The 13080-nt window shown below is 36.8% G+C and overlaps 1 protein-coding gene across 2 annotated transcripts in view; it reads left to right on the top strand.

Moving 5' to 3' along the window:
- Positions 1-13080, top strand: part of notch1b (notch receptor 1b) — a 190383-nt gene that overhangs the window by 914 nt on the left and 176389 nt on the right. For both annotated transcript variants that reach the window (XM_073951084.1, XM_073951085.1), the window contains exons 2-3: positions 2236-2341; positions 3007-3097. The gene's annotated coding sequence lies outside the window, so the exon portion shown is untranslated. The remainder of the gene's footprint in view (positions 1-2235; positions 2342-3006; positions 3098-13080) is intronic.

Genomic DNA, 13080 nt, shown 5'->3' with positions numbered 1-13080 from the left:
TCAGGAATTGTAATTTACTAAGTAGTTTTATAAATGTGCACTTTTTCTTTCCCTTGAGTACATTTATAGTGCTGTATTGGTACTTTTACTCTTTACACCACTGATTACAGGAAAGCTATCTAACTTAAGTCAGAGTCAAAAGACAACAGTTCTTCATATAATATCAAGAATCTGAATTTTTTTTGTTGTTACACATATGGAAAGATTTGAGCAGTGAGTCAACTTCAATCTGAAAATGTTGAAAAGAAAGGCTTGAAGCTATGCATTCTTGTTTATGTATAAAAAATTCCAACCAAGGTAATAAAAAACTGAAGATAAATTCATGTTTATCAATGTTTTAGATTTATGTGCAGATTCTGAGTAATAACAAATAATTTATTTAAAACTAAAAGATTTTGCAAAGGTAGGAGTGTTTAAATAATGATACTGGTCAAACCAAAATTTCTGAACAAGTTCACACATACAAAGAAAATGTAATAAAGGTTTATCAACCTTATCACAAAATGTATAAGTACTCAATATCAACATATTTGGAAACAAATGATATAGCCGGATATATTTTATGCATTATTTTAAAGTGGATTTCTTTGTTGTATTAGGAAGAAAATACTTATGAGGCAACAACCAAGCTTTTTTTCCAGTCTATTTATTAATTAATGCAACCCAATCATGGGGGGATAACATTTTGGGTAATGTTCGTTTGTGTAATACTTTATTTAAATTATATAAATCTAATTTATTAATAAAATTTATTTAAACTTTCTGTGTTTTTAGGGACACTTAGGGCTCTATTTTGACGGATGATGCACAAATCGCAGGGCGCAAACGCTTTCAGGGCGTGTCAGAATCAACTTTTGCTAATTTAAGGATGGAAAAAAATTGCTTTGCGCAGTGGCGCATGGTCTAAAAGGGTTGAGTTTGTTTTCTTAATGAGTTATAGGTGAGTTTTGAGAATAAACCAATCAGAGTCTCATCTCCCATTCCCTTTAAGAGCCAGTTGCGTCACGCCATAAGCGCATTTGCTATTTACATGACGTAAAGTAAGTGTAAGTGGAAAAACTGAGCATTTCACTAGCAAGAAAACTGTTAAACAGAGCATCTACCGCGCGAGAATGAGAGATAAGTCATCTCATAATCTAGTTTCACTTTCGCTCTCGTGGATAGGGAAACCTTGTACGCACAACATTCTGGTCAATCACCCTCCACCGCGGTGACTGAAGCTCTGCACAAGACTTTTGGCCAGCGGAGAAATTAAAAGAGTCACTCTCAAGGTTTTTTTCTTCACTCCCATCAGGTGAAGTTTTTTTTCCCCTTTCCGCTGTCGCCACTGGTTCGCATGATTCAGGATTGGTAGAGCTACGCTTCGATGAATATGCTCTTCAGTGTTTGAACTCTCAGTAATGATTAAATATCACTGAACTGAGCTAAACTGAACTGAACTTAAACACTAAAAACTGAACTACACTGTTCCAGTTACTATGACCATTTATGTGAAGCTGCTTTGACACAATCTACATTGTAAAAGCGCTATACAAATAAAGCTGAATTAAATTGAATTGAACATTCTAAATTCAGTTCTAATTTCCAGAAAACGAATAAATGAACAATAATAACGAAGTGTGGTCAAAAACCTGAGTTATTTCCTAATACAAATGCTGTGCCCCATATGGTCTAAAACCTGACAGGTGGACAAATCTAAGCTTGTTTTTAATAAACCAAATATAAATATGGATATAATAAATAACACTGTAAATAAATAAAATGCGTAGTCTAACTGTAACATCTTTACCTCAAACTGCTATTATTGAGACTGTAAAGAGTTGTCTTGAAAACTAAGTATTATATATAACAGTTTATTCATTTTTATAAGTCGCAAGTGATTTAAAAACTAAATTATATAGGATAATGAAGGCACAATGTTCTTCTTCATTCTGTCAAATGGGAACACACACAGACACAGGCAAACATTCACTGTGAGTTTTAGTCCCACTTTAATCTCTTTCCTCCTGCAGACCTGCCACTCCTCCTGTTGGACCACTTTGAGTGCTGCTAAGAGGAGATAGTTTGAAAGTGGAGAAAGAACATATTTTAGTATATGAATTATTAAACCTTCAAATATTAAAGGAAGCTGAGATTCCCGTGTATTGTACGGACACGGTCATGATAAATTCATAAGTAAAGATGCAGTGTAAGGAAAGGTTATTTTTTTCTTATCCCTCTCTTCCTTTTTCACAGTCAAAAGCTGCTCTCAGAAATCCCACTGGAGCATCTTCCTCTCTGTCCGCTGGAATATTTGGCCTGAAAGGTTGAACAAAACTGGTTGCATGAACGTACACAGTGTGTAAGTTTACACAGACATGAAGAGATCATGAAATGAAATGACACAGAAATTGTAACCATAAATTCAGCCTCACATTAAAAAAAATAATAATTAATTGGCATCTGTAGCTCTAAGAGACACTTAAACATCCATGTTTTTTTTGTTTATTAGATGTTTCTTTATAGCACATCATGATTTTGCCAAGTATGATGCGATCTTGGATTAACATCTATGTTGACTATGTTGAGTCTTGTTATACTGTTATGACGCGGTGTCCTTGCCTTCCGTGTTTGAACCTTTCTTTGTTTTGTTTGTTTTTGGTTGTCTGCTGCCTGCCTGTATTGACCATTCTCCTGTGTATTTGACTACTCTGGATGCCCTTTAAACATCTGTTTGCCCCTGTGTTGACCATTGCTTGCCTGACCCTCTCTGTTTAATAAACCTGCATTTGGATCCACACTCAGTTGTCCAGCGTCCACTTCACATTAAAGTAACTTAAAATGTACGCAGAAATCAGGCTGACTAATTGACTTGACTATTATCATCATCATGTTCACAGTAAGCATGACTGGAGACACAGATATTAGTGCAAACAAAACAAGCTGATTTATTGAACAGATGCAGGTATATAGATGAATATGGCTGTAAGTGTGTGCTTTGTGGTGATTTTTACCATGTCTTTGAAGGATACAGCGATGAACTTTCCAGGAGCTGATTCCAGACAAACAACAATGCTTAAGTGCACAGGAGTACTACAGGAGTACTAGAAGACTTCAGGTAAGAAGACTTTAGGAAAATGAGTGAGTCTATAATTCATACTGAAAATGAGCAGAGTGAAACTGTGAGTGTTTATAGTGGAGTGCTGATGATGAACAGGTGATAGATATTACTGATATAGGGAAAGAACCTGGCATGACTGTGATGCATCAATATAGCGATCAATGTTAAATACAAATATTCATACATTTTTCATTAAAAAAAGAACGGCTGCATAAGAGATCATGCAAGTTTAATGATTCTATCGCATGCACTCTGCTCTCTTCTGCTCACCAAAATTCTCTTCAGTATTACTTTGAGACCTTCCCTTGGAATTTCAGTTCATTCATTGATAACACAATAGCAGGGGAAAAATTTAAGAATGTGATGATTTATAACCTTGAATGAGCCATTCGCTTTTTTTCTAATGCTGCAAGGGCGGATTCACACTATGCTATCCGTACCGTGCCCAGGCCTGTTTCCCGGATCGTTTGAGAAGTGTGAGTGCGCTGAATCGGGCTCAAGCATGGTTCACTTGGCCGGCCCTGGCCCAGTTGGAAGAGGTGTGCCTGTGCCTTCACTTGGACTTTGGCGTGGTACGCTTGTTTGTGAGTGCAAAAAGAGCCAAAGCCCGAAACTGAATAGCGAGACGTGACTTTTAAGGGACTGTTTTATATGAGTATATATTAATCATTCTTACTGTTCGATGAACGCAAACTAGCGTAGTTTATTAAATACACAAACCCCTCACTGCACTACAGCTGTGCACCTTCAGCAAACCTATTAATTCCTGCAGCACGAGAGCTTTATGACTGTTTATGAGCGTCAAACGTGGCTGATCTGTTCGGCGAAATATCTGACTGCGCATCCCTAAGGACTAAAGCGATACAACTAGAGAAATCTCCTTCACTGTGCTGAGCGAGAGCGCTTACTGAACAGCATCGATTACGTAAGCGTGCCCAGGCTCGATTGTAATGTGAGTGCGGGCCGTCTGTGGAGACAGGAGGGGGGACAAGCGTGCTTTGCCCGGTTCGAGGCAACTGTACATAGTGTGAGTACCCCCTAAGTTATCAATGAGTCTATATGGACACACATTTATAAAAACTCATTATTGATGCATAGGTTTTTTTTTTTTCACCAGAGGCTGTTGTGTACACTTTTTCATATCTCAAGCTCTCGTGAGTGCCATTTGCGTCTGCTGTTTTTGTGTAAATCCACCAGCAGTTGTTGTCGACTGACTGACCGACTGATTCAAATCAAATCAAATCACTTTTATTGTCACATCATCAGCAGCACGTGTGCTATGATGAGTGAAAAGCTTAGGTGCTGGCTCCAGACAGTACAAAACACAGATGTGCAAATAAAATGACAGTGAAAATACAACGACAGTGCAAATACAACAACAGTGCAGAATACAGACAGTGCAAATACAATAACAATGTGAAATTGACAGCGTTATGTGCAATGAACAGGTGTCCACATAGTTGTAGGCAGTATTGTTTCAAGTATGGATTGGTTAAAGTGCTGTGCGTGCTACATATTGATGGTGTGCAGTGAGAGGTATCGAAGAGTCTGTGTGTGGTGTGTTAAGTGTTCATCAGCCTGATAGTCTGAGGGAAGAAGCTTTCTTTCAGCTGGCTGGTGCATGACCGGATGCTGCGGAACTGTCTGCCTGAGGGTAGCAGAGAGAAAAGTCTATGGCTTGGGTGGCTGGAGCGCTGATAATTCTCTTGGCTTTCCTCATGCACAGCCTGGTGTAGATGTCCTGGAGGCGAGGGATTCCTCCGGGTGGTCTGGTTTCCCCCAGTCCAAAGACATGCGCTATAAATAAATTTAATAAACTAAATTGGCCGTAGTGTATGAGTGTGCGGGTGTTTCCTAGTACCGAGTTGCGGCTGGAAGGGCATCTGCTGTGTAAAACATGCTGGAATAGTTGGTGGTTCATTTCAGTAGTATTTGGATGCAGCCTTTATGATGCAAGCTGAGATTGCATCACTCATCAATGCAATGTCAGACACAATGCACTCAGTCGAGTGAGTGGCGTCACTGTGTAGGGTTAGGGGTGGAGTTAGGTGAGTGCATTAAAAAGCATTGGATGCGGCTCAGACTGCACTGCACCGAGTCTGCAGCCAGACCCCTCTCGTTCATTTCGCTGTCGCAACCCCTGATAAATAAGGGTTTAAGCCGAAGGAAAATATATGAATGTTACAGATATTTTAAGGTCCTAAATAGCATTGAAAGCATGCTTTTAATGGAAACTTAATTATAATTTTAATTGAGTTAGTTATATTATTTCTAATCCTGTGAGTTATCACTGAGTTCAGATTTGATATGGACACATTTATAAAAACCACGTTTCTTTATTTTAAAACACTGATGTGTTCATGTCAGTGTCTCAGTCTCAGTGTAGTCAAAAGCAATGCTTGTTTTTCAGAATATGACAAGCTGATTTAATTAACTGTAGACGTATGAGCCCAAGGGTGGACTACAGTCCATCAGCTCAGATGAACACAGTAAGAATTTGTTCAACGAGAGATGCGGTGAAATAATGTTTCTGCCGAAAAACTGGATTAATCTAGTGTAGGTTTGTCAAAAGCATAGCAAGATAATGTATTCTGTAGAGTCAGGGGTTTTCAAAGTGTGAGGCGCGCCTCCCCTGGGGGGCGCCAGGGCATGTCAGGGGAGGCGCGGGAAAAATATTATATAATAAAAATATAATTATTAAGTTTAATTATTATATGTATTTTTTATTATATTTAAACGTTTTAATTAAACAAAGCTAAAAAAATAATACGTCTAAAATAAGAAAACCTTTTTTACCCAGAAGGCCATAGCTGTGAATTTGCTTCTGTTTGGCAACCCAAACCCAAAAGACGACGATTTGATGATCAGTATTTGAGTTTAGGATTTACGTGGACAGGACCAGCTAATGAACCACGACCTTTATGTGTGGTTTGTCAAGATATTTTGGCTAATGACAGCATGAGACCCGCTAAACTTTGACTGTTTTGACTGGGATGGACAGTTCTTGGATCTGTTCTATTCATATTGAACCATCATCCTAGTTATAAAAACATTATATTAAAATACTTGTTTTTACTCTGTAAATAATTGCACTTTCATGCAAATGATGATAAAAGTGAGTTAACAGTCTGACATCTGTCTGTCTTTATATATACTGTATATATATATATATATATATATATATATATATATATATATATATATATATATATATATATATATATATATATATATATATATATGTATATATATATATATATATGTGTGTGTGTGTATGTGTGTGTGGTGTTTGTGTGTGTGTGTCCGTGTTTGGGAGGAGGGGGGCGCCAATGGATAAGTTGTGTCAAAAGGGAGGCCCTCTGTCTTAGACTTTGAAAAACCCTGCTGTAGAGTACTTAAAGTTTTATTCTGTCATAGTCCCTCTAATGTGTCCTGGGTCTTCCCCGAGGGACATGCCTGGAACACCTCCCTAGGTAGGCATCCAGGAGGCATCCGAAACAGATGCCCGAACCACCTCAGCTGGATTCTCTTAATGTGGAGGAGCAGCGGCTCTACTTCAAGCTCCTCCCGGGTGAGTGAGCTCCTCACCCTATTTATGAGGATGCCCCTTGCCACCCTGCAAAAGAAACTTATTTCGGCCGCTTGTATCCTAAATTTTGTTCTTTTGTTCATGACCCAAAGACCATAGGTAATAGTAGGAATGTTGATTGACCGGTAAATGGAGAGAGAATGGACCGGTACATCGACCACATCACTGCTGCCGCTGCACCAATCCGCCTGTAAATCCCACGTTCTATCCTTCCCTCACTCGTGAACAAAACCCCAAGATACTTGAACTCCACCTGGGGTAAGGACTTTCTTCCAACCTGGAGATGGCAAACCACCTTTTTCCGGGGGAGCACTATGGCCCTCGGACTTGGAGGTGCAGATTCTCATCCCAGCCGCTTCACACTCAGCAGCAAACCGCCCCAGTGCATGCTAAAGGTCCATGTTCGATGAAGCCAACAGAACAACATCGTCTACGAATAACAGAGATGAAAACCTGTGGTACCCGAACCGGACCCCCTCCAGCCAAAGGCTACAATTTGAAATTCTGTCCATAAAAATTACGAACAGAATTGGTGACAGAGGGCAGCCCTGCCGGAGTCCAACATGCACTGAAAACAAGTCTGACTTATTGCCGGCAATGCGAACCAAACTCCAACTCTGTTCATACAGGTACGAGACAGCCCTTAACAGAGCGCCTCTGACACCATACTCCCAGAGCACCTCTACACAGAATGCAACGAGGGACACGGTCGAATGCTTTCTCCAAGTCCACAAAACACATGTGAAGCTTACAGATTTCTAAAAAATATCTTCTTTTGTGCTCAACAGAAGAAACTCATAAAGGTTTGGAACCACTTGAGGAAGAGTAAAAAAGGAGTAAATTTCATAATTGGGTGAACAATCCCTTCAAGAACCTTTCACTGAAAAAAGTTCTTACTTGGCATCAATAATCTTTCTAATCCTTACAGACATTTTTATTGTCATTAAATGAAATGCTGACCTCATGTTCGAGATGGAAAAAGCTGGAAAACTGTTGTAAGGGTCTGTGTTTAATGACTGAAACATTTCATAAAATAATTTCATGCTTACTAAGCTTCAGGACATCCTTCAGGAAGAAAGACAGCGAGAGAGTTTTGAAACATGATGTGCATTCTTGGAAAAAAAAAAAGCGAAGTGATGTCATTTGCTTTGGCAGCTGAGCAAATTCTGCGGGACGGGGATTATGCGCCTCGCTCATTTTGACTGCCCCACAAGAACACAAATGGACAGAGAAAGGTATTTTTTGTGAGGCTTCACTATGCAAATGTGTTAGAAGACAAAGTACATGTATATTTGATGAGGAACAAGGCAGCCTTGTCACTTTTCGGTGTGAGAGACAGAGCTTGAAGTGCAGTGAAGGAGAAGAAGAAGCGACCTCCTCCAACCACACTGAAAGTAATAACTGCATCATGTATGCGCACACTCAAGAGTTTGAGTTGTCACAGAGTAGAAATATGATTTAAATACTGATGCAACCCAATTCTACACTTGATAATGGGGCTCTAAATGCTAAAGCTGTAATAAAGGCCACTCTGTTCTTGTGGAATTCCAATGTTTATTTAGAATTAATGTAAGTAAAGAGCAAGGAAATGTTCACAGTATGTCTGATAATATTTTTTCTTCTAGAGAAAGTCTTATTTGTTTTATTTCGACTATAAAAAATCTGTTTTTAATTTTTAAACAAAATTTTTAAGGACAAAATTATTAGCCACTTTAGGCTAATTTGTTTTCGATAGTCTACAGAACAAACCATCATTATACAATTACTTGCCTAATTACCCTAACCTGCCTAGTTAACCTAATAAACCTAGTTAAGAAGAAAAAAAAAAGAAATCGGGAAAAAAAATAAACGGGGGCTAATAATTCTGACTTCAACTGTATATATATTTGTTCTTTGAGGTCTTACAGTGTTAGTAAGGAGAAGAAAGCAGTTATAAGTAGGCTCACACAGAACCTGTCCACAGAATTGCCTGATGTGCTTTTATAAAGTCTTGTGCAAGTGACAGACACTCAAATATACACTGTAAAAATGTACTGTAAAGAGTAATACTAATTTACCAGCTCACTGTAAATTAATAACTACAATTTACTGTAGAGAACCCAGCTGGAAGGGCATCCGCTGCGTAAAGACTTGCTGGATAAGTTGGCAGTTCATTCCGCTGTGGCGACCCCGGATTAATAAAGGGACTAAGCCGACAAGAAAATGAATGAATGAATGAATTTACTGTAAAATTTACAGTAAATAAACTTATTGTAACTTATTGCACTGTAAATGAATAATTACAATTTATTGTAAAATTTACTGTAACTTACTGGCAATTTTTGTTGCCAGTAAAACTAAATTTACAAGTGCACTGTAAGTTAATAATTACAATATAACTTACTGGCAATTGTTGCACTCTGTAAATTAATAATTACAATTTACCATAAAATTTACAGTAACTTACTGGCAATTTTTGGTTGCTAGTAAGACTAAGTGCACTGTAAATTAATAATTACAATTACAGTAAAATTGAGTAACTTACTGGCAATTTTTGGTTGCCAGTAAAACTAAGTGCGCTGTAAATTAATAATTACAATTTACAGTAAAATTTAAAGTAACTTATTGGCAATTTTGGATGCTAGTAATACTATAAATTAACAAGCTTAAATGAATAATAACAATTTACTGTAAAATTTACAGTAACTTACTGGCAATTTTTGTTGCCAGTAAGACTAAATTTACAAGCACACTGGAAATTAATAATTACAATTTACTGTAAAATTTACTTTAAAACTTACGGTAAATTACTGACAATTGTGGTTGCTAGTAGGACTGTAAATTTACAAGCTTACTGTAAATTAATAATAACAATTTGCAGTAAAATTGGGTAACTTACTGGCAATGTTAGTTGCCAGTAAAACTAAATTTACAAGCGCACTGTAAATTAATAATTACAATTTATCATAAAATTTACAGTAACTTACGGGCAATTTTTGGTTGCTAGTAAGACTAAGTGCACTGTAAATTAATAATTCCAATTACAGTAAAATTGAGTAACTTACTGGCAATTTTTGGTTGCCAGTAAGACTAAGTGCACTGTAAATTTTGGATGCTAGTAATACTATAAATTTACAAGCTTAGATGAATAATAACAATTTACTGTAAAATTTACAGTAACTTACTGGCAATTGTTGTTGGCAGTAAGACTAAATTTACAAGTCCACTGTAAATGAATAATTACAATTAACTGTAAAATTTACAGCAACTTACTGGCTAAGACTAAGTGCAACCAAAATTGCCAGTAAGTTATTGTAAATTTTACAATAATTTGTAATTATTAATTTACAGTGTGCTTGTAAATTTACAATCTTACAGGCAACCAAAATTGCCAGTAAGATACTGTAAATTTTACATTACATTTTACAGTGTACTTTTGTATACTATTTAGTGTACTTTTACTGTAGCACTTTTGCACTTTTTGTTTGCTTCTGATTGCAACATTGAAAACAGCATAACAACAAATAACATACTCTGGCAAATCTACAACATTAGAAAAAAAAGAGAAAATATCGATGCTTACATTTTTTTTCTTCATGTTCCTAATTGGACGTTTCAATGTTGTAATGTAAATATTACAAAACTGCTAAATATTAGGAAATTAGAAACAGTTGCATTAGCACATAATATCTAGCTGTGATACCGAGTAGTTTAGAGAGGAGAGGAATAAGAGTGATACCGAGCACACCTTTACCATTATTCCACATGAGGGACAATTTACTGAAGCATTTCTTATCTGTAAGAAGCGTAAGAGCCATCTTTTATTTATTGCTTCAGGATGCAGCAGGTATGGAATCATTTGCTGAAAAAGCACTCATGGCTTTCCATCTCATCTCAGAGACCAGATCATCCATCGACCAGAGTTTTTTTTTTCAAAGATCTGTGAATGCTCAGTAGGTCAGGCGTAACTGCTATAAATAAATGACAGTTGCTGTAAGCCTGGAGTATATGCCAATGACAGGATAATCAATATGCTTATGGAAAGTGATATTCTGCATGTTAAAGGGGGGCTATTATGCAAAAAACACTTTTATAAGTGGGTTAAACGCAGTTGTGTGGAAACACTGTGTGAATATAGCCAGCATCTAATGGTAAAAATGAATTCATTCTTTTTTTATAATCACACTTCATATAAACATTCTGCAGAAACACTTTGATTGACATTCTGCCTTTGTACTACTCATCATAGGGGGAAAGCCCTGACTATTAGTAAAAATCTTTCCCTCATTAGCATAGACAGCCCTGAGTGAAAAGCAGCCATCTGTCTTTAGGGTTTTCACAGCAGACCTGCTGTTGATAATCTCAGCATTATAACCATTTTAGGATGCACAAATGAACACTTTAGTGACCATAGATGACCTTCTTCTGACCTTTTTTATTTAAAAAAATACTAAACAGTGTTATAAATTTTGCTGACTTATTTATGTTGAAATCAGAATTATTATCCCCCGTTTATTTTTCCCCCCAATTTCTGTTTAACGGAGAGAAGATATTTTCAACACATTTCTAAACATGAGAGTTTTAATAACTCATTTCTAGTTACTGATTTATCTTTGCCATGATGACAGTAAATAATATTTGACTAGATATTTTTCAAGACACTTCTATACAGCTAAAAGTGACATTTAAAGGCTTAATTAGGTTAACTAGGCAGGTTAGGGTAATTAGGCAAGTTATTGTACAATGATGGTTTGTTCTGTAGACTATCGAAAAAATATTGCTTAAAGGGGCTAATAATTTTGACCTTAAAATGATTAATAAATTTTTTTTAAAAAAATGCTTTTGTTCCAGCGGAAATAAAACAAATAATACTCTTCCAGAAGAAAAAATATTAGACATACTGTGAAAATTTCCTTGCTCTGCTTAACATCATTTGGAAAATATTTATAAAAGAAAAAAAATTAAAAGGGGGGCTATTAGTTCTGACTTCAGCTATACTTTATCACAAATGTTTTGAAGTTGTTAAAAGCCAGAGAAATAAGCAATTTTAACTAGTGAGACGGAGCGCTGTCTATTTATGCTAAATTGTCACTAGGGTTGGGTACCGAAACCTGGTGCCAATATGGTACCTGTATAACCGGTATGCACCAGACCGAAACAGCATATGAACTTTAGTGCCTAATTTCGGTGCAAGAACGTAAGGAGCATCATGGGGTACATCAAAGGCACACATAGGTGTGTGTTGTGTCACACCATCTCTAAACATTTCATTCTAAACAGCTTGAGTAATAGAGACACCATCGCCGATCACCAGTGCAGTGCAGCTGGTGAGCGACTTCCGTCATCAACATGCATGATATGGACCTTATAGGGTGCCAATACGGATCCAGTAGGTACTAATATGGATGCTTTAAGTGTGCCTTTGAAAAGGTACCACCCCAGTGACAGCCTTTAAATCGTTTTTTTTTTTTTTTTTTTTTTTTTTTTTGAGAGCAAATAAGAATGTTTAATAATCATAGTCATATAATATACAAATATTTATCAGATGACAAAGTATATAGTTTAAATTGTTAATTTATTGTTTATTCATGTCAAGCGGTCAAGTAAAATAAGAGGACTGGATGCACTGAACTTGATGTTTTTATGCTTTTTTACTCAGCTCAGAATTCTTAGGAAGAATCTGGGTTACAGTAATCACTGAGCTCTAGTCTCCCTCTCTCCCGCTCTCTCTCCCTCCAGATTCATTTGCTCTTTATTCCCAGTGTTTTTTTATGGGGCTTTTAAGCTTCCAAATGGAGACAAAAGCACCATAATATATCACAAAAATAGTTCAACTAGTGCCCTTCTTATATGATAGTTTTGTGTGAAGATCCAAAATATAAGTTATGGACAAAATTTTTTTGGCATCTGTAGATCCATGGCACAGTTTGATCATGAGATTTGACTTTTGACCAGTTTGTTTGAATCCACATGGGATTCGGAATTATTTTCAATAAATTAACACTATCAGACAGAAATGAAATCTATCTATCTATCCATCCATCCATCTCTCTGTCTCTCTGTCTATGTAGATGGGTGGATGGATGGGTAGAAGGATGGATGGATGGATACTTTAGATAGATAAATAGATAGATGGATGGATGGATAGATAGATAGATAGATAGATAGATAGATAGATAGATAGATAGATAGATAGATAGATAGATAGATAGATAGATAGATAGATAGATAGATAGATAGATAGATAGATAGATAGATAGATAGATAGATAGATAGATAGATAGATAGATAGATAGATAGATAGATAGATGTCTATGCCTACCACCACCCCTCTTTTTGACTCTGTCTATCTGTGTCTGTCTGTCTGTCTATGCCCACCACCACCCCCTCCATTTAGGAGGACCCTTTCTTT

This window comes from Danio rerio, chromosome 5 (assembly GCF_049306965.1).
Source record: "Danio rerio strain Tuebingen ecotype United States chromosome 5, GRCz12tu, whole genome shotgun sequence".
Taxonomy (NCBI): domain Eukaryota; kingdom Metazoa; phylum Chordata; class Actinopteri; order Cypriniformes; family Danionidae; genus Danio; species Danio rerio.
Note: the sequence above shows the minus strand (reverse complement) of the source record. Positions and strands in the feature narration are given on the sequence as shown.